Below are 18,240 nucleotides of genomic sequence, written 5' to 3' on the forward strand. Positions count from 1 at the left end.
AGCAACACTTTTCGAAATAAAGCATTTTTATCTCCAACGCACGAGACTGTTGCCACTCTGTTTTCAAAGTTTATAATTAATAACTTGGCTGATTAAAGTCGCACGTCGATAAGAATAGTCGAAATATCTCCCCACGAATTTTTTAATTGAGAATAATGTATTTAATGCTAAGCAATGTTATTTTTATTTCATCATAAAGGAGTTTTTTAATAACAAACTCTACAGTTTGAAAGCAAGCTTCTGCTATATTTCGAGAAGTGGCAACACTTCTCGAAATACAGCAGATTTTTATCTCTCGCGTGCGAGACTGATGCCATTCGAGAAAATGAAGGCGAAAATTAGCGTTTTCAAAATTTTTAATTAATATATCTTTTTTTTTTTTTTTTTTTTTTTAAAGTGGACGTCGACCTTTTCCCTGAGCCAGAAAAAAAAAAAAATTGTAGAAAGTTTGGTGACGTTAGTATAGTATTGACTGAATTAATCGTGAACAAACACACAGACATTCTTCTTTTTATATATAGATATCAAGCTTGAAGCTTCATCATTTTCATTTCAAATAAGATTACATTATTAGTTAAGGCGGCATTGATCATACTGTAGCAAATTACAGATGGAAAATAGCGTTTGATATGACTAAAGCTCCTCATTGCTCAATAATGATGAGGTGCTTAGGCTGTATATAGGCATGATTTTAATATAGTATTGCTACCATTTACTACGGGAAAGCTCAGTAAATTATTGCTTAAGATGTTAAAATGGAAAACATCCGGGGAAGAAAATCTCCTAAAACAAATTTGAAGTAAATGTCAAATGTTATTGTAGATGCTGGCTGCCGATGTTGCTGTATCAGTAACACTGATGCAGCAATATCGGTATGGATTGGAAATTGTTTCGAAATGGCGAGCTATTTGAGTCAATAAAATAAATAAAGTTTGGTTGGTGTTGTGAATTATTCTTGGCTCTTCAATGATATTATCTCATTTCTTACTGTTTAAGAAAACTATGCAGCAAACTACACATTTGAATGTGTAGTCATATTTTTGACTCATCTTGTACCCTAATCCTTAAACTATTTATCCGAGGATTTGTATTTACATTGTTAGTCTAAAAGATCAATTTCTTTTATGTATATGCGCTTTGCTTTTGGAAAAAAGAGCATATATCTGTTTTACCTGATGCGATGAAAACTGAATATCTTACCAAAGAACAAAGGAATAGGTAAAATTTAATTCTCTGATATGATATTATATACAAATGAAGTATTTTGTTGACAGCAATAAAATTAAAAATGAAATGTGTAACTTTGCGGGATTTGATTTTAAAATGCACAGACCTGTTATAGCGTAGCGTTATTCATCTACGATATTAGTTATGTAAAATGCTGTTCTTCCGTGACCCCTGAAAATATGCAGTTAAGAAAAAGATAAAGTGTTTATAGACAGCTAAGTTATTGTAGAGGGTTTTCAGAAACAAACCATTCACAGGCAAGGTTTCTTGTTCATTGTTTTATTTTTTTCTTATCATAACAGGGATAGTTCTGCAACAAATCATTTACAAAACTACAGATATGAAAATATTCAACTTACTTTGAAAACGAAAACGCTACAGCTTATATATATAACCAAATATTGCACAGCTTCTCATTCCTAATAAAAAAACAGAAAAAGGCATAAGTGAAACTTTAAAATTTTTGTCACATACTAAAGAACTTAATTAAGAAAAAATTCTTTTAAATATTATGCATTCATTTCACTATTACAAAAAGCGAGGCCTTATATGATTCACAAAATTAATTTACATTTGCGCAAAGATCATTATAAAGATAATATTTTACTCAAAACAAATCAGTTGCGTTGCCGCAATATAGATGAGAATTTTCATGTATATTATGTATATTGTATTACATTTTCATACGCATATTGCTTACATTTTATGCATATTGTTTAAATTTTCATGTATATATGTTAAAATATTATGTAAACTGTATAAATTTTTATATCAGTTAGTATAATGCGTAAATTTTCATGTATGCTTTTACATATCGGGTTTTAACGAAAGTTTCTCACCACCGCAAATATCGTCTGCTCAAACAGTTCGCGTTGGCGTCTTGTGAAATTTGTAAAAAAATATCGCTATCATTAAGTACAAGGTGTCTGAAATGGAACTATCATGCTACCACTTTAGAACCACCATTTAATTTCAGTTCTATTGCAAAACGTCAGCTACATAATATTACCAAATCATGTATACATTACAAAATATTAGGTACTAATGTTGTATCATATGACACTGTGGTTTCGGTACTAAAAGTTCAAAAATAAGGACTATGATATTCAAGAAGCATAGCTCTCTGACCGGCCGATATTGGTGAGGCCTGCTTGCGAGAACTTGTGAAAAATCAGTATGCAACCACTCGAGGAGTGAGATTTTATTGCCATGTCCATTAGTCGCCATTAGACGTGTTCGGGACTGCACTAATCTGCTCGAATGTCAACGCAAGGACAAAATTCTGGACCAGATCGTCACTTGTGATGAAAAGTGGATTTACTTTAACAACACAGGGCGAAAAGGCGGTTGGTCTGCGTCCGGTGAGCCCATCAGCAGCGTCGGGAAGCTCAAGTTGAGTAACAAAATGATCATAAGATCATGCTTTGTATCTGGTGGGATTGCCGTGATATTATTCATAAAGAGTATCTGGAAAAAGGTAGAACCCTCGATCGTAAGGTGTAAAGCGAGATGCTAGTCCGTGTTAAAGCTACTGTCAACGAAAAACGTTTGAACTGAGTTCCAGAGCAAAAAGGTGGTGTTCCATGAAGATAATGCAAGACGACATGTGTCTGCATTTACTGCCTGGACTTTGTAAGGATTCGAATGGGATCTTTTACTACACCCGCCATATAGTACAAACAACGTTCCTTCGGACTTCTACCGTTTTTCCCACCTGCAGTTACATCTTGCTGGTGCTATCTTCAATTCTGCACAGGACGTTCGAAATGAGGTTGATCTGTTTTTTGGACTCGTGGCCACCAATTTTCCGGCCCATGGCTTTGAAAAACTACAAAAACTATGGCAGAATATCACAGATTTAAGTAGTACTACCTGCACTAAAGATACTGCTTTGATGTTTTTTTTCTAACTTTATTAAGAACGTTTTTCAGCAGAAAACTTACGTTACAACCAAATACATATGTCAAAATATACACAAATTTTCATTCAAAAGAAACCCGTTGTCCTCTTATAACACACAATAGACTGTTTATGAAATAAATTTTAATACATTTAAGTAACACTGCATTGTTACAAATGAGGATGCGAACTAACTCATGCATTTCTGAACTGAACAAACTAGGCCCTTTTATTAAAAGCCCAAAAGAGGCTTTTAGTGTCGAAATGCGATTTGGCGTTGGTTCACTATAAAATGAGTATTACTTTTCAAATTGTTGCCACAAAATATGTGTAGAGACATTAGGTATATTTGGAAGCAGAAGAGATAAAAAATTAACAACCGCCTTCGCCGGGAATCGAACCGCGGACCTCGGGAATACCGGCCCAGCGTGCAGAACCACTACACCACGAAGGCACGCTAGGAAAGTGGGAGAAATACCTTATATATGTTACCGCCCTGCATTAGTCTTAAAGAAATTAAATAATGAAGAATTCACATGTATGTATTTTCCTCTCATTGTAGGAAAAGAAAACGGTACCAGAGCCATCAAATTTTGAATAACGTAGACCTCCACCTGAATGTGTGCATCTGGAGGCCCGAATTTTGAATTTCGAATTTTTATTATTTGTTTCATATTTTGTAAAACTTTCATGAATTTTTGATTAGCAATCTTAGCTATTTGAAAGCGAGCAGTGGCAACATTGTTCGAAATAAACCATTTTTTTTAATGCAGGGCGCGAGACTGTTGTCGTTCGGAAAAATGTCAGATATTTATCTTTTAATTTTAGTTAACAAACTCGGCTCTATGAAAGCTATGTGTTGCCGCCCCCGAAAGTAAAATACTTTTATCTTCCAAACTCCAACATGGTGCCATTTAGTAAAACCTAAGAAACTCTCAAATTTAATCTGGAAGGTTATTGTGTAATTAAACTAAACGATTTAAAAGCAATAAACACAGTTCTTAAAATATTTCGTTGAACTGTACGTGGCGTTAGTGCAAAGAAAACGAAAAGAGGGGTAGCAGGAGTGAGTGAAGTAGGTAGCCTGCTAGCTTAGCGAGAGCGTAACCTATGTTAACAAACCCTTTTCGATCACCGTTAAAATCTGAAACCTTCAATATTTATTTATTTATTTTTTACACGCAAATACAAAAGCAAGTATGTCATGTAAAAAATAATTTTTTCTGGGGAAAATCTTCCAAGAAATTTACAAGATTTTATTCTTTTGTTAAAAGTTAGCATTTTCTGTTTCTGCTTATTTTGTTTTCTCACCCACAAAAAATACGAAAATGGAAGGGTAAATATAAAAGAATGTAATAACACTAGCTGAAAGTATTTATTTGAGAAGAAAAAGTTATCTTTAATATCTACGGGAACCAATTGGATGCTTTTTGTTTTCTGAATTTCTTTTATCCCTGAATTGTAGACACTGTTCATTTGCTCAATACACTCTTATAATCGCTATTCTGTAAAAAATTAATTTACATTAAAATAGAGGTAAAAATGAGTGTTAGGTAGGCATTCCATCTGAAGTTTTGTTAAATTTCGTGAACTGTTATTTTTGCATGTAAATTGTGCTGTAAGTCTGCAAATGGCAATGCTTTCAATTAGAAGAGACCACGCCTATGTAAAATTTAAAATTAGACAAAAAATCAGTGTTCGTCTGGAGTAGAGTTTGAATAATATGTTAATGAATTTGAGGGTTATCAGACTTTTATTTATATACGGGAAAAGAGGGACCTATGTCTGATCGCTCTCAGAATCGATAGAATTTCATTCCACGCCAAAGTAAAATTGCCTTTTAAGCCTAATTTTAAATATTCGATTGTTTGTTAGCCCAAAAGGGCTGTTAGTCTCGAATTTTTTTTTTTTTTTTTTTTTTTTTTTTAAGATTTTGTATTTTTCACTTTTCATTCGAGTCTGTTGCCTTTCCGAAAAATGTAAGATAATGTAAAATGTAAGGTTCAATCTGTCTCATATGGATTAACACTGTAAGCAATTTAAAAGCAATAGATATAAGTATACTGTTAAGAATACTTAAGAAAAATATAACAATACTGTTAATAATACTGTTAAGACTTAAGAATACTCGTTTTTTTTAATCGGATTGATTTAAAAAAAGTACGGTAAGTTCATGATATATCTAATTAAAAACATTCAACATTTTTACAAACATTCAACGACATATATTTAAATTTTCCAAGACGGAGAAGATACAGAACGTTCTCATGTTAGCAGCAACGTACTATATTCATCTAATATCCTATAAAATGTTTCGCAGTTCCACCTATGCTATTTTCATTGCTATTTCACTGGTAAATCCTACTAAATTTTAAAATAGCTCTTTAGCGCAAATATTAAAATCAGAACCTGAACTTATTTATTTTGTTTTTATTACTAGCCCACAGGGGCAATTTGCACAGAAGGCCTATTAATTTAGTTTTGGCATTTTTTGTTGGTTCACTATAAAGGGCGTTTCACTTTTCAAATGTTGCCACCAAATATTAGAGCTCTGTATTATATTTAAAGAAATTAAATAATGAAGAATCTGCATAAATGTGTATATGTTTCTCGCATTGTGAGAATACCTAGAAATATCAAATTCTGAATAACCTAGTCCTCCACTCGAATATGAGCATCTGGAAGCCCAAATTTGGAATTTGGAGTTTGTTTTATTATCGATTTTCTACTCTGTAAAACTTTAACGAATTTTTGATTAAGAAACTCAACGATTTCAAAACGAGCACTAGCAACATTGTACGAAAAAAAAATTATCTCCAGCGCAAGAGACGGTGTATCGGAAATTCTAAAAGGTCTGAAAAATTTGAAAGGTTTCAGATTTTTTTTATTTGTTATTATTTTTAGTCAAAAACAAAAAGTCATGGTAATGAAATATATCTTTTTTGTTTTAAAAAGTTACGCATTAACTATCTCACAGTCTGAAACGATAGTTAGCATTGCATAGTGGTCAGAAATAAATAAATAACATAGTCACCGAGATGTCTCATATTAATTTATCATATTTAACAGCTTATCCAAATTCAATAGATTACACTAGAAAATAGTCGCATAAAATTAATTAATTTATTTTGAAAGATTTTATGGAAAAAAGATATGAATATCAAATGAAGCTTTTGAAATTACGTTTAAAAGTCTAGAAATAGTAAACAATTCTTAAAAAAGTGATTACAGAAATACATTAACTACTAAATACCAATAATAGGTTTAATAAATACCAATAATAGGTTTGAGTAACGTATGTGTATTCCTAAGTAGAAATATTTTTGTTTTTGTCTAACAGGTTTCGATATTTAACTTTAGAAACAACTTTTATGGAAATAAATATCAAAACTGAGTTTAGTAAATGATTAAATTTTTTTCCGTACATTTTGCATCACATAGAAAACATTTCAAAGATTTAAATCTCACACAGACAAAATAAATAAATAAATAAAAATAAAATAAAATCTGAAAGCTTTCAGATTTTATATTACGCCTAAAAGGGCGTTTTTTTAAATTTTTTTTTTTTTTTTTTTTTTTTTTTTTTTGTGTGTGTGTGTGTGTGTGTGTGTGTGTGTGTGTGTGTGAATTGTTATTTATGAAATATCATGTTCTTTGCAGTTAAATCACAGAAAATAAAATTCACCAGAAATATCAAAAAAAATTTAAAAACATCATATCTTCAAAATTTCCGACAGACAATCTCGCGCTGGAAATAAAAATATTATTTTCCGTACAGCGGTGCCATTAGTCGCTTTGAAATTGTGGAGTTTGATAATCAAATATTCTTTAAAGTTTTAAAAAATATGAAATAGATAATGAAGCAAATTCGAAATTCGAGCGTCCAGGTGCACATGTTCGGGTGGAGGATTACGCTATTCAGAATTTGATGGCTCTAGATGTCGTCGTTTTTTCACAGTGCGAGAAACATACATGCATTCATACAGATTCTTCATTATTTTATTCCTTTAAATATAATGCAGGGAGATAATATTTGGTGGCAACAGTTTGAATTTATAGTGAATGGATATTAATACTAAAATAACACAAAATGCCGTTTCGAAACTAATAACCCTTCTGGGCTACCTCCCCGTTCTGCTAATAATAACTTAAAAAAAAGTACTTATGTGACCAACAATTTATTTAGATTAAACAGTTTACGTGAAATAATTTTCTTCCGATGGAAAAAGAATTTTTTTTTTTTTTTTTTTTTTTTTTTTTTGTGTGTGTGTTCCGTTGTATTTCGCTATTTGGAACTTCAAAGATGGGAATTTTACCTATTATTATATACTTATTCTAACTAATGTGCGTCTTATTCGTTTGAATTTTAAATATGCGAAGCAAATGCAATGCTTTTTTGTAAACTTTAACAGATTTGTTTTAATAAGAATATCACTCGACAGTGGGCTATTTCAAGGATTTTACAACTCAGGCCGGTTCGAAACACAGGTGAAATAGACAACCGTTTAAGTTATTCTAGCAAGCCACAACTAAATAAATGTATAATTCTCTTTGAATTATTCATATCTTTAATTATATTATACCTCAACTGACTAACAGTTATAAAGCGCCAAAAATTTTGGACCCGGACTTGTTTACAACAAAAATAAATTCTTCATCTATAATGCACAAATATTTAATTAAGATAAGAAAAGTGTGGTATCAAAATCAGTTACAAGTTAAAATGCAAGATCTAAACTATTCTCAGTTATTCGGAGTACCTAATTTCATCTATAAAGGGAAGAAATCACAGAATTGTGCTATTATTTACAATTTCGCTGTTCTTTATATTGAAAAAATCTGATGTGCACGCCACCTGACTTGCCTGTAATGCCTATTAAATTATGCACATTTTTTGCTGCATTTCATTTATTATTTCCCCGAATTTCATTACAGATACATTTCTGATTCAATAAATTCAGTTTCCACTTCGCGGCAAGGAAAAAATGTATAAAAACTTAAAACATCTTCCTTAAAAATTGTAAAATACCAGGAAAACCTAAAACCCCAAATAGAATTAAAAACTGTTAAAAACAATTTTTACAATTAAAATTAGAGTTTAAAATAATTAAAATTAGGCAGAAAGACAGATTCTTTGGTGCACAAAACGCTTGGCCCCTCTCGGCAAAAAGATACTGAAGTTAGTGCAGAAACTGACTTAATTCACTATACTGCTAAGTTACAAATGTAAACAAACGGCGTCGTCGTTAGGCTTAGTAGAACTTAAACAACTTTTAAATTGTTGATAATTCTACAACTATTGCATGCAGATTAGATAAAGGCTTAAAAACCTTAAACGGAACATAACAATATAAATCAATCACTTTTCAAGCAAAAAAATGCACAATTTAGAAACACATAAGAATAAAAAACTCAGCGAGCCGAGTAACACAGTGGGTATATAAATATGTATATTTGGTGCGGCCGATTACAAACAAAAAGGGAGGTGTACATCTACATGTTATAGCAGTCGCATATACAAAATTTCAACGTTCTAAGGCCACTCGTTTTTGAGTTGTACGAGATACATACATGCGTCCGTCCGTACATATAGACGTTACGAAAAAAATCTCTTCTGAATCCATTTTAAACTCATTTCACAATTCGTTTTGGAAAAAGGAGTCTTTTATTCTGTCCTTACGTACAGATGTGACTGAAAAACATCGTTTAAATTGAATTTGATAGTAGTCAAAATGGATATTTGTGTTGAAATACGATACCCGAAATGTTTCGCGATTACAATACTTTACTTCGTACAAGAAAATAAAAAAGATCTTATAAACAATAATACGTACTGCAATAAAAACAACTATAATAAAAAAGTCAAACTTATTGATTTTCTGCATTTTGGGCAATGTTTATGAGCTACTAGAAAGAATTTATGAAGAAAAGCTGCCCAGGTGGAGAAAGATCACTTTTCTAAATAATTGTTGTTGAAGGAAAATTTTCTAATAATTGGAACTTCAGCTAGGTTACTTATATTACTAACTTCATCAGAAGGTAAATGATTAGCGCGGATTGGTTTTAAGGTAGTAAGCGATATTAATTCATATTCATCAATTAATTTCTGATACTTCTTACCTTGGAACAAATAGAGTTTTCAAAAGCATGTTCTTTAAATATTGCTTCATATCACAATTTGGAAGTTTCGAGTCCGTTGCACAACCATAATGAAAAACAACTCGTAAGCAACAAAATCTCCTTCCGTTTCGGAACAGTTATTAATCTCGCGTCTTCCATAATGCTCATCCGGTAGAACTTTGGTTACTCTCGTTCCGCATCACGAGGATCATGTGGTGTCAATTACCAGACTAAAAACTGCTAGCTAAATAGCTTTTGGCGATTGGCCAATCAGACATCCTTTCAAGCAAACTTACAGCATCAGAGATATCACATTAAATTCTTTATTTAAAGCCAAACAGTGGTAATAAAAAGCCAGGAAAGAGGCCAAACGTAATTAAATGCGTTTTTGCTTGTAAATTAAAAGCTGTAGATCACGTATCCAACTGAAGGTGAGGTATGATTTTTCTCAGACTTTAAATCCTAAAATATCTCTACACCGTTTATTTGAATTACCTAGTTTTGATTATAGTAAACACATAAAATAGTTTCTGGTACGTTTTGTTTCTCGTTTTTATCACACCTGCACCTCAAGACACAATATCCTTTATTATGAGCCATTTGAGATTATTAGAAAAGTAAAAGTCATTAACTTCGATTAGACAATCGAATGTTCAGTGAATGCTACCCAAACTTGCAATACAGCTTTTACTTTTTATTACGCAGATCAGTGTCCTATGGTATTTTGTGTATCTCATCAACACATTATTAAAATATCTGATAACGACTCCATAACTTTCTCGTAAAGCCTATTAATATTTTTTGCTGCGTTTCGTTTAAAATTATTTCCCCGAATTTTATCAGAGATATATTTCTCATTCAATTAATTCAGTTCTCATATCTCGGCAAGGTAAAAATACATAAAACTCAAAACATCTTCATTAAAAATTGCAAAATACAGAAAAACATAAAACGTCAGGTACAACTGATTGTTTTTTTTTTTTTTTTCTTTTCTTTTTTTTTTTTTTTTTTACAATTAAAATTAGAGTTTGCACACAAAAACAAGAAATTCGGCCAGCGGGAACGAAGACAGATTTTTCGGTGCACAAAACTGAAAGTTAACTTTAGGTCCCACTCGACAAAGAGACACTGAAGTTGGCGCACCAACTGACTTAATTCACTATTCTACTAAGAGTTTCAAATTAACAAATGGCGGCCACATTAGGCTTAGCGCCACTTTTAAATTTTTGATAATTGTACAACTACTGCATGCAGAGTAATTAAAGTATAAAAACTTTAGCCTGAATATAAGAACAACATAATTTAATCACGTTCAAAGCAAAACATGCACAAATTACCAACATACGAAGATAAAAAAACTAAAGGCTTACCGAGCCGAGTAACAGGTTTGGTCCTGCCGATTGCAACCAAAAAGGCACAACTACATGTTATAGCAGTCCCATATACAAAATTTCTACGTTCTGGGGCTACTCGTTTTTGTATTATGCTAGATACATGCATATATACGCACGTACAGACGCCACGAAAAAATTTCTTTTGAATCCATTTTAAATCATTTTTATGATATTTGTGGCTACTCGTTTTTTAAGTTATGTAAGATACATACATATGTACGTATGGTACACACAGACATCAAGAAATAAATTCTTCGGAATCCATTTTAAATCCATTTTATAATGGGTTTTGAAAAAAAAAAATATGCCTTTGTTTTGTTCGTACGTACAGATGTCAGGCAGGAATATTGTTGAAATGGATTTAAGAGGAATGGATATTTTCACTGAAATATGATACCCGAAATTTGTCGCGATTACAAAACTTCTTTAACAATGAAGAAAAAAAAGTGGGCGGGGCAGTTTGATAGCTCTATGCTTTTTATTAAATAGCATTATCTTCTAAAATCTAAGGTAAGTTTCACGTGTCGAAATTTCCCTATAGGTGAACTTATCCTAAAATCTGAATTTAATCTCACGTAAATAAATTCTTTAAATTTAACTCATCATCACAAACTATGGTCAATAAGACTTGTATTATAAGTCAACGAACCGACGTTATTTACGTAATGACCTTTGTGTTAACGTCACCGAACTATGAACGAGTTAATGAACTTTACTTTCTCTGAGAAGACAGGCCTTGTCTCTCTTCATTGTTCAAGAGCCACATCCCAGAGACAATGTCCAGATATTTTCAAGGTCATTGCGAAGAGTTAGAAAGTGGTTTGTTTGAATTCCATTGTAATTTCCCATTGGCCCATGAAAATATTTGTCATTGTAGAAGTATTGTATCCGCTGATTAACGAATTATGATATCCTGAAGGGAAAAGCAATGGAGTTAGTTGTAAACTATGTGATTATGCAGAGCAAAACGCATGGCTTGCAAAAGTTTATACAAGAGAGTATTAAAGTTCGATGCAAAACTGACGATGAAACATACATTAAATGATTATAATATTTTACATATTTATTAAATTAATGCATTTCCTGTAAACATTAATTAAGATTTAAATGTTAACCCAGTCAAAATTATTCCAACAGGGAAATTATAGGTTTAATGCATATTTATACGCACATCAGTGCATGTCACATGGTTAGGGATGGGACAACTGAAGGATTATGTATGATTTTTCTCAGACTTTAAATCTTAAAATATCTCTACACCGTTTATTTGAATTACTTAGTTCTGATTATAGTAAACACATAAAATAGTTTCTGGTACGTTTTGTTTCTCGTTTTTTTATCACACCTGCACCTCAAGAGACAATATCCTTTACAGTTCTACATTTCTTGAATTCGAATTCTAAAATGTTCTCGAATATCTCTAATATTTGACATAAAGTTATGTTTGGTTATTCGAATATGGTAAAACACGCGAGGCTGTGTAAACTGTGTAAGGGTGTGACAACTGTGTAAGGGTAGTGATACCACTGTGGTGGACTTTCCAAAACTGGCTCGTATTCACATTATTAAGTCTTCACATAATAGTAATAATAATGATAATAGTAATAAAAAAAACCTTTATACCACAATGAAAGTTTTTAATGAAAAATTTCCTGCTTTAACGGAAAACAAATTCAAAAATATAATTAAAAAAATTTTATAGTTGTTAAAAAAGATACAAATGAAAATGAGTAAATGAAGTATATAATTAAAACTCTTAAATTTAGAAAAATGATATGAGTCATTCTTTGAGTCATTTTTTTTGACAATTTGACAAAAATATTCAATTCACAATAAGATTCAGAATCTTTTTTCATTTCCCCAGAGTTTTTCAAAATTAAAACAAGTGCAGAGAAGTACAGGATTACTGCAAAAGTTAACATTCATACACGCTGATCTTGAAGGTTTTACGAACAAACAAACAACTTGTTGCAATCAGGACTTTATGGTCTGATATTATTGATCACAGCCCGTTGAAACTGCAATAACGTTTTTTTCCTTTTCTTTTCTTTTCTTTCTTTCTTTTTTTTTTTTTTTTTTTTCTTCCTTGTTAATCAACGTTTCTTCTGAATATATGAAATTAACTTTCAACAGTTGAGACATATAGCAATTGAGTGTAAACATAAACAATTTTCTCAAGGCAAGATTCGGGCCCACCAGCGGCCGAGCGGTAAAGTCGCTGAACACTGGTAGTTCGGTCCGAGGTTCGAATCCCGCGAACGGGCTGGCTGCATGAGTGTTTTCGTGGTTTTCCTCATGTGTAACGTGTATACGAGCCAGTTTCCCTTAGAAAGTCCTCCACGAAGGCATCCCTCCCCTTAGGCAGATAGCCCTAGTGTGCTTTGCCATAATTAAATACACACACAAGGCAAGATTCGATTGACGAAAATGACTCGAATTTTCGAATTAGGAACTTTTAGTAAGATTCATGAGATTCGAGATTCAAATATATTATAAGGTATTTCTCCCACTTCCCTAGCGTGCTTTCGTGGTGTAACGGTAGCACGCTGGGCCGGTATTCCAGAGGTCCGTGGTTCGATTCCCGGCGAAGGCGTTTGCTAATTTTTCATCTCTCAGGCCTCCAAAAAATACCTAATGACTCTGCAATATTATCCTCACTTCTAGTACTATCTTGGAAGAAATCTTAATTCTTAAATAAAATTTGATGGGTTCAATGTATTTCTGTTTCTATTTATTGGTTTTACTTTATTACAATTATCCACTCATTATGAACACTTAAAATATTCGATTATCCACTCGGTCAACATCTCTCCAGGTCTTTAGTTTGATGAATTCATACCTTGTGACGTCTCGTTGTCACCCCCCTTTCCATTTCCGACTCCTCCCAAATTTACGCTGTCATGCGCCCATGAGGCCTAAGTATCATCGAGCCGGACACTGCTAACAGCGACATCCCGGCGATAGGGATATTTCTTGATTACAATTAATGATTTCAAAATGGCACCTTAGAAGGTCTATAGTTTGTTATTTCAAGGTTAAAATAGTAACTTCAAGTTTATTTACCTTCTTCCGACTTGCCTCGTAACCACGGAAATGAAAACTGCGGCGGATGGTTCGAGTCGCCTATTATTTCCCTCATTCCATTTTCGTTTAACATGCTTCGCTTAGTGAAAAGCGCACAAATGAAGGCAGATTTGAACAACTTTCTCAAATGAGACGACGAAAACACATGCAATGAGGTGACGACATGCTACGATTGCAAATGGAAAAGAGCGGTAATCACCTTCAAGTGTCTGGTTTAGAGAAACGCAATATAGTAGTTAGCGGAAGTGACTGCTAGTCAGATCTCTAGGGGGCGGATTCGATGCTTCCGCAAGGATCTTGAACAAGACACTCTTTTTGTGTGGGCATTTCCTTTCTCGCAAATTCAATACCGTTTACCGCCTGTGAACCTTTGGTATTGCTCACAGCGATGAGATGGCAAACCCATCGATAGTTTCGGCTATACTCTACCAACTTCTTCCGATCGAATGTCTGGCCATAGGATTAAAATGAAATATTTCTCAAATAAATGTTGTAAAAGAAAGTAATTATATATATCAATATGCAACAAGCAAATAAAACAAAACTAAAATACACGACAAATTAGAATAGAGTCTGAAAAACATATATACAGCAATACGTCTTCTTATTACGACATAGTCCACCAGCGGCCGAGCGGTAAAGTCGCTGCACACTGGTAGTTCGGTCCGAGGTTCGACTCCCGCGAACAGGCTGGCTGCATGGGTGTTTTTGTGGTTTTCCCCATGTGTAACGTGTATACGAGCTAGTTTCCCTTAGAAAGTCCTCCACGAAGGCATCCCTTCCCTTAGGCAGATAGCCCTTCAGGCTTTGCCGTAATTAAGTAACCTAACTTCTTATTACGACAGAGACGAAATATGTTAATATTTGTCGCACATTTTCTAAGGGAAAAAATATGAAAACCTAGAAGCGGAAGAAATATATATATGACGCAAAATAAATTTAAAAAAATTAAATTAATATCTTTAATATCCATCCGATATTCAATTATGAACAAATCATATGTAATAATAAAAAGCCAGAAGCATAGTGGTAAATTGAATGTAAGGTACAAAAATGTTAAAACTAAAAATAAAAATCTGATGTGTACACCACATGACTTCCTCGTACGGAATATTAAAGTGTACGCATTTTTTTCTTGCATTTCATTTAAACGTATTCGACTGAATTAAATTTATTTCGTCATTAGCGCATAAACCACACTAGAATAAATACACTCGTTAAAATTCACTATATTTGTTTACCATAGCAATACTCTGGCCCTAGGTTCGCTTAACGGCGTTCAATTTTTCAATTTTTAACTCAGAATGCACAAAATTTATACCATCTTAAGAATTATCTAATCGTTGCCTAATATTCTATTCAAATACTATAATAAATCTAAAACGATGCATAAAAAAATTAAGAAAAAAAAAATCTGCAGTTTTCAGATTTTAAATTACGTCCAAAGGGGCGATCTTTTAACATTTTGTGTGTTACCTTTATTTATTAAATATCATGTTCTTTGCAAAACCATAAAACTCAGTTCAATAGCAATGTCGCAAAATAATTTTAAAATGAGCCTATCTTTAGAATTTCCGATACACAGTTCCGCGCGCTGGAAATAAAAAGGTTTTTTCCCCCCCTTAGAGTGTTGCCATTGCTCGCTTTGAAATCCTTGAGTTTGTTAATCAAAAATTCGTTAAAGTTTTACAAAATATGAAATCGATAATAAAACAAATTCCAAATTTCAAATTTGGTCTTCCACATGCCCATACTCGTAGAAAGATTACGTCATTCAAAATTCGATGGCTCTATGTACCGTTGTTTTATCGTAATACGAGAAATAGACATATATTTATGCAGAATTTTCATTATTTAATTTCTTCAAATATAATGCAAGACTCTTTCATTTGGTGGCAACAGTTTGAGAAGTGAAACGGATATTTATAGTGATTCAACGCAAAATCGCAAAACGAAAGCAATAGTCCTTCAGGAATAAAGCATCTTTGGACTAAAAAAGTTTTTCACAGACTGTTCAGTATTTCTCATTCAATTAATTCAGTTTTCACTTCGCGACAAGTCAAATATATATTAACAACTCAAAATATCTGTATTTAAAATTATGAAGTAAATCTTGAACGCTTATTTCCTGGAATAAATTCCGGAATGAATTAAGCATGATTTAATTCACAATAATAAAAGAAGACGTTATCTTTGTTTTTGCCAAACTTACTTTCTCTAGATTGGCAAAAAATCTACTATTCTGCTGTTTCAAATGTAAACAAACATTGCCGCCATTGCAAAAGGCTTGGCGGCAGTTAAACAACTTTTAATTTGTTAATTATTCTAAAAATATTGCATGCAGATTTAATAAAGGCATAGAAACCTTAACCGGAAGGTAAGAACAGCATAATTCAATCATTTGTTAAGCAAAAAGTGCCCAATTTACAAATATATAAGAATAAAGAAACTCTGATTCCTGAGCTGAGTAACAGAGTGGATATGTACATGTATTTATATATTTTTGCTGCGGCCGATTGCAACCAAAATACAAGGTGAACATCTGCATGCTATAGCAAACCTATATACAAAATTTCAATGCTCTAAGTCTACGCGTTTTTGAGTTATGCGAGATACGTACATACGTACGTACATACATACATACGTACGCACAGATGCCGCGAAATTTTAAATCATAACTTTTTTAATTTATAATTTTTTGGGGGAAAAGAGTCCTTCATTCTCTCCTTACGTACGGATGTCACGCAAAAATATCCTTAAATTGCATTTGATAGCGGTCAAAATGAATATTTTCGTTGAAATATAATGCCTGAAGGTCTTCGCGATTACAATACTTCCTTTTTACTTCGTACAAGGAAGTAAAAATGGAAATAAATAATTTACATCCTTCGTTGCGTCGTCACTAGGGAGTTGTGGCAACAAAATAAGTAAATCCTTTTTATTTTTGTTTCAACAATTTTTATACCTTTCATGAAATTTACCACTATGATTCTGATTTTTAATTATTGCATATGGTCTGTTAAGAATATAAAGCGCATTATTTAAATTTATTTTGCTTTGTTACCAACACTGATAGTAGCAACAAGTTGTAATAACGCTACTTGTTGCCGATAGTAGCAACAAGTTGTCATAATGTTACTTTTTGCCGATAGCAGCAACAAGTGATGCTAATAATGCAGTGCTATTAACGCGCAACTGGTTGGGTTTAGAGCTGTTATTTACTTCCTATTTATTCATATATAACAGAGTTGGCCAAACTTCATGTCAGTAAGCGCCGCACGTTTGAATTCAGGAATGTTCGAGGGTCGCAACTAGATTTTCTAAAAGCCACAAGTTCATTTTACATCATTATAGAAGTAGCGGAGGAGGTTTTAAATAGAAAGAAATCCCTGATCACTTTGTAAAAAGAGTCTTAACTAATTAATTTCTTCCTTTTGAACACTGAATAGTTTTCGTTTACCATGTTTCATACATAAATTTTATATGCATGAGCCGCACAAATTGCCTGCAAGAGCCGTATCAGGCTCGCGAGCCGCACTTTGGCCTCCCCCGATATATAAGATAAAAAATATGAAAACAAGCTACAAACTTAATTTTGCAATAGCTTCTTTATTATTCATTTTAAATTGGATACTTCCCTTTCGGTATTCAAAAATAGTAACTTTCGAGTTTTAACGAAACTTTCTCGCCACCACGAATATCATCTGGGCAAACTGTTCGTGTTAGAGTATTCAATCATATTTTGTCAAATGATTTTTGGCATTTCATAGAAAGAGACTTTATTTAGAACACTGTATTATGAAATTTGTAAAAAAATTACTGTTATCACTAAGGTGTCTGAAATGAAACCATCACGCTACCAGATCAGAACCACCATTTACTTCCAGTCCTGTTGCAAAAAGTCAGCTACAGAATGTAACAAAATGATGTGTACAGCTTTAGGTACCAATGTTGCGTCATATGAAACTTTGAAGGTTTGGTACCAAAAGACCAAAAACAAGGACTATGACATTCAAGAAGCAGACCAGTCTGGATGGCCTATTGATGTTGATGAGGCCCGCTTGCGAGAACTTGTGGAAGAAGATCACTATGTAAACCACTCGAGAGCGTCTAAGGAGCCACTAACGTTTAAAGAGTTAGACGTTGGTGCTATGCCATTAGTCGCGCTCTACATCACATAAACTTGACGTTCAAGTTCAGTCGCTGGGTGCCGCATGACCTGACTCTAGCAGATAAGGCAGACGTGTTCGGACCTGCACTAATCTGCTCGAATATCAACGCAAGGACAAAATTCTGGACCAGATCATCACTTGTGATGAAAAGTGGGTTTACTTCAATAACACAGGGCGAAAAGGGGTTGGTCTGCGCCCAGTGAGCTCGTCAGCAGCGTCGCGAAGTGCAACGAGTAACTTTGAGTAACAAAATCGAGTAATGCAACTTTGAGTAACAAAAAGATCATGCTTTGTATCTAGTGGGATTGCAGTGGTATTATCCATAAAAACTATCTGCAAAAAGG

General features: G+C 33.1%; 1 protein-coding gene and 1 long non-coding RNA gene across 3 annotated transcripts in view; one reads left to right on the forward strand and one right to left on the reverse strand.

Annotated features, from left to right (window-relative positions):
- Positions 1-18,240, reverse strand: part of LOC118203019 (patched domain-containing protein 3-like) — a 331,935-nt gene that overhangs the window by 237,041 nt on the left and 76,654 nt on the right. Inside the window, exons 1-2 of one of the 2 annotated variants that reach the window (XM_085810562.1) lie at positions 9,247-9,423; positions 1,587-1,646 (exon numbers count right to left, since the gene is read on the reverse strand). The gene's annotated coding sequence lies outside the window, so the exon portion shown is untranslated. Of the gene's footprint in view, positions 1-1,586; positions 1,647-9,246; positions 9,424-18,240 lie in introns of those variants that run through there. The other variant, XM_085810563.1, reaches the window with a different exon arrangement.
- The window catches only part of LOC118200771 (uncharacterized), a 123,959-nt gene that overhangs the window by 66,379 nt on the left and 39,340 nt on the right, over positions 1-18,240 (forward strand). The window lies entirely within an intron of this gene.

This window comes from Stegodyphus dumicola, chromosome 2, assembly GCF_044657685.1.
Source record: "Stegodyphus dumicola isolate Sdum_Otavi_A_Nest chromosome 2, ASM4465768v1".
Classification (NCBI taxonomy): Eukaryota; Metazoa; Arthropoda; class Arachnida; order Araneae; family Eresidae; genus Stegodyphus; species Stegodyphus dumicola.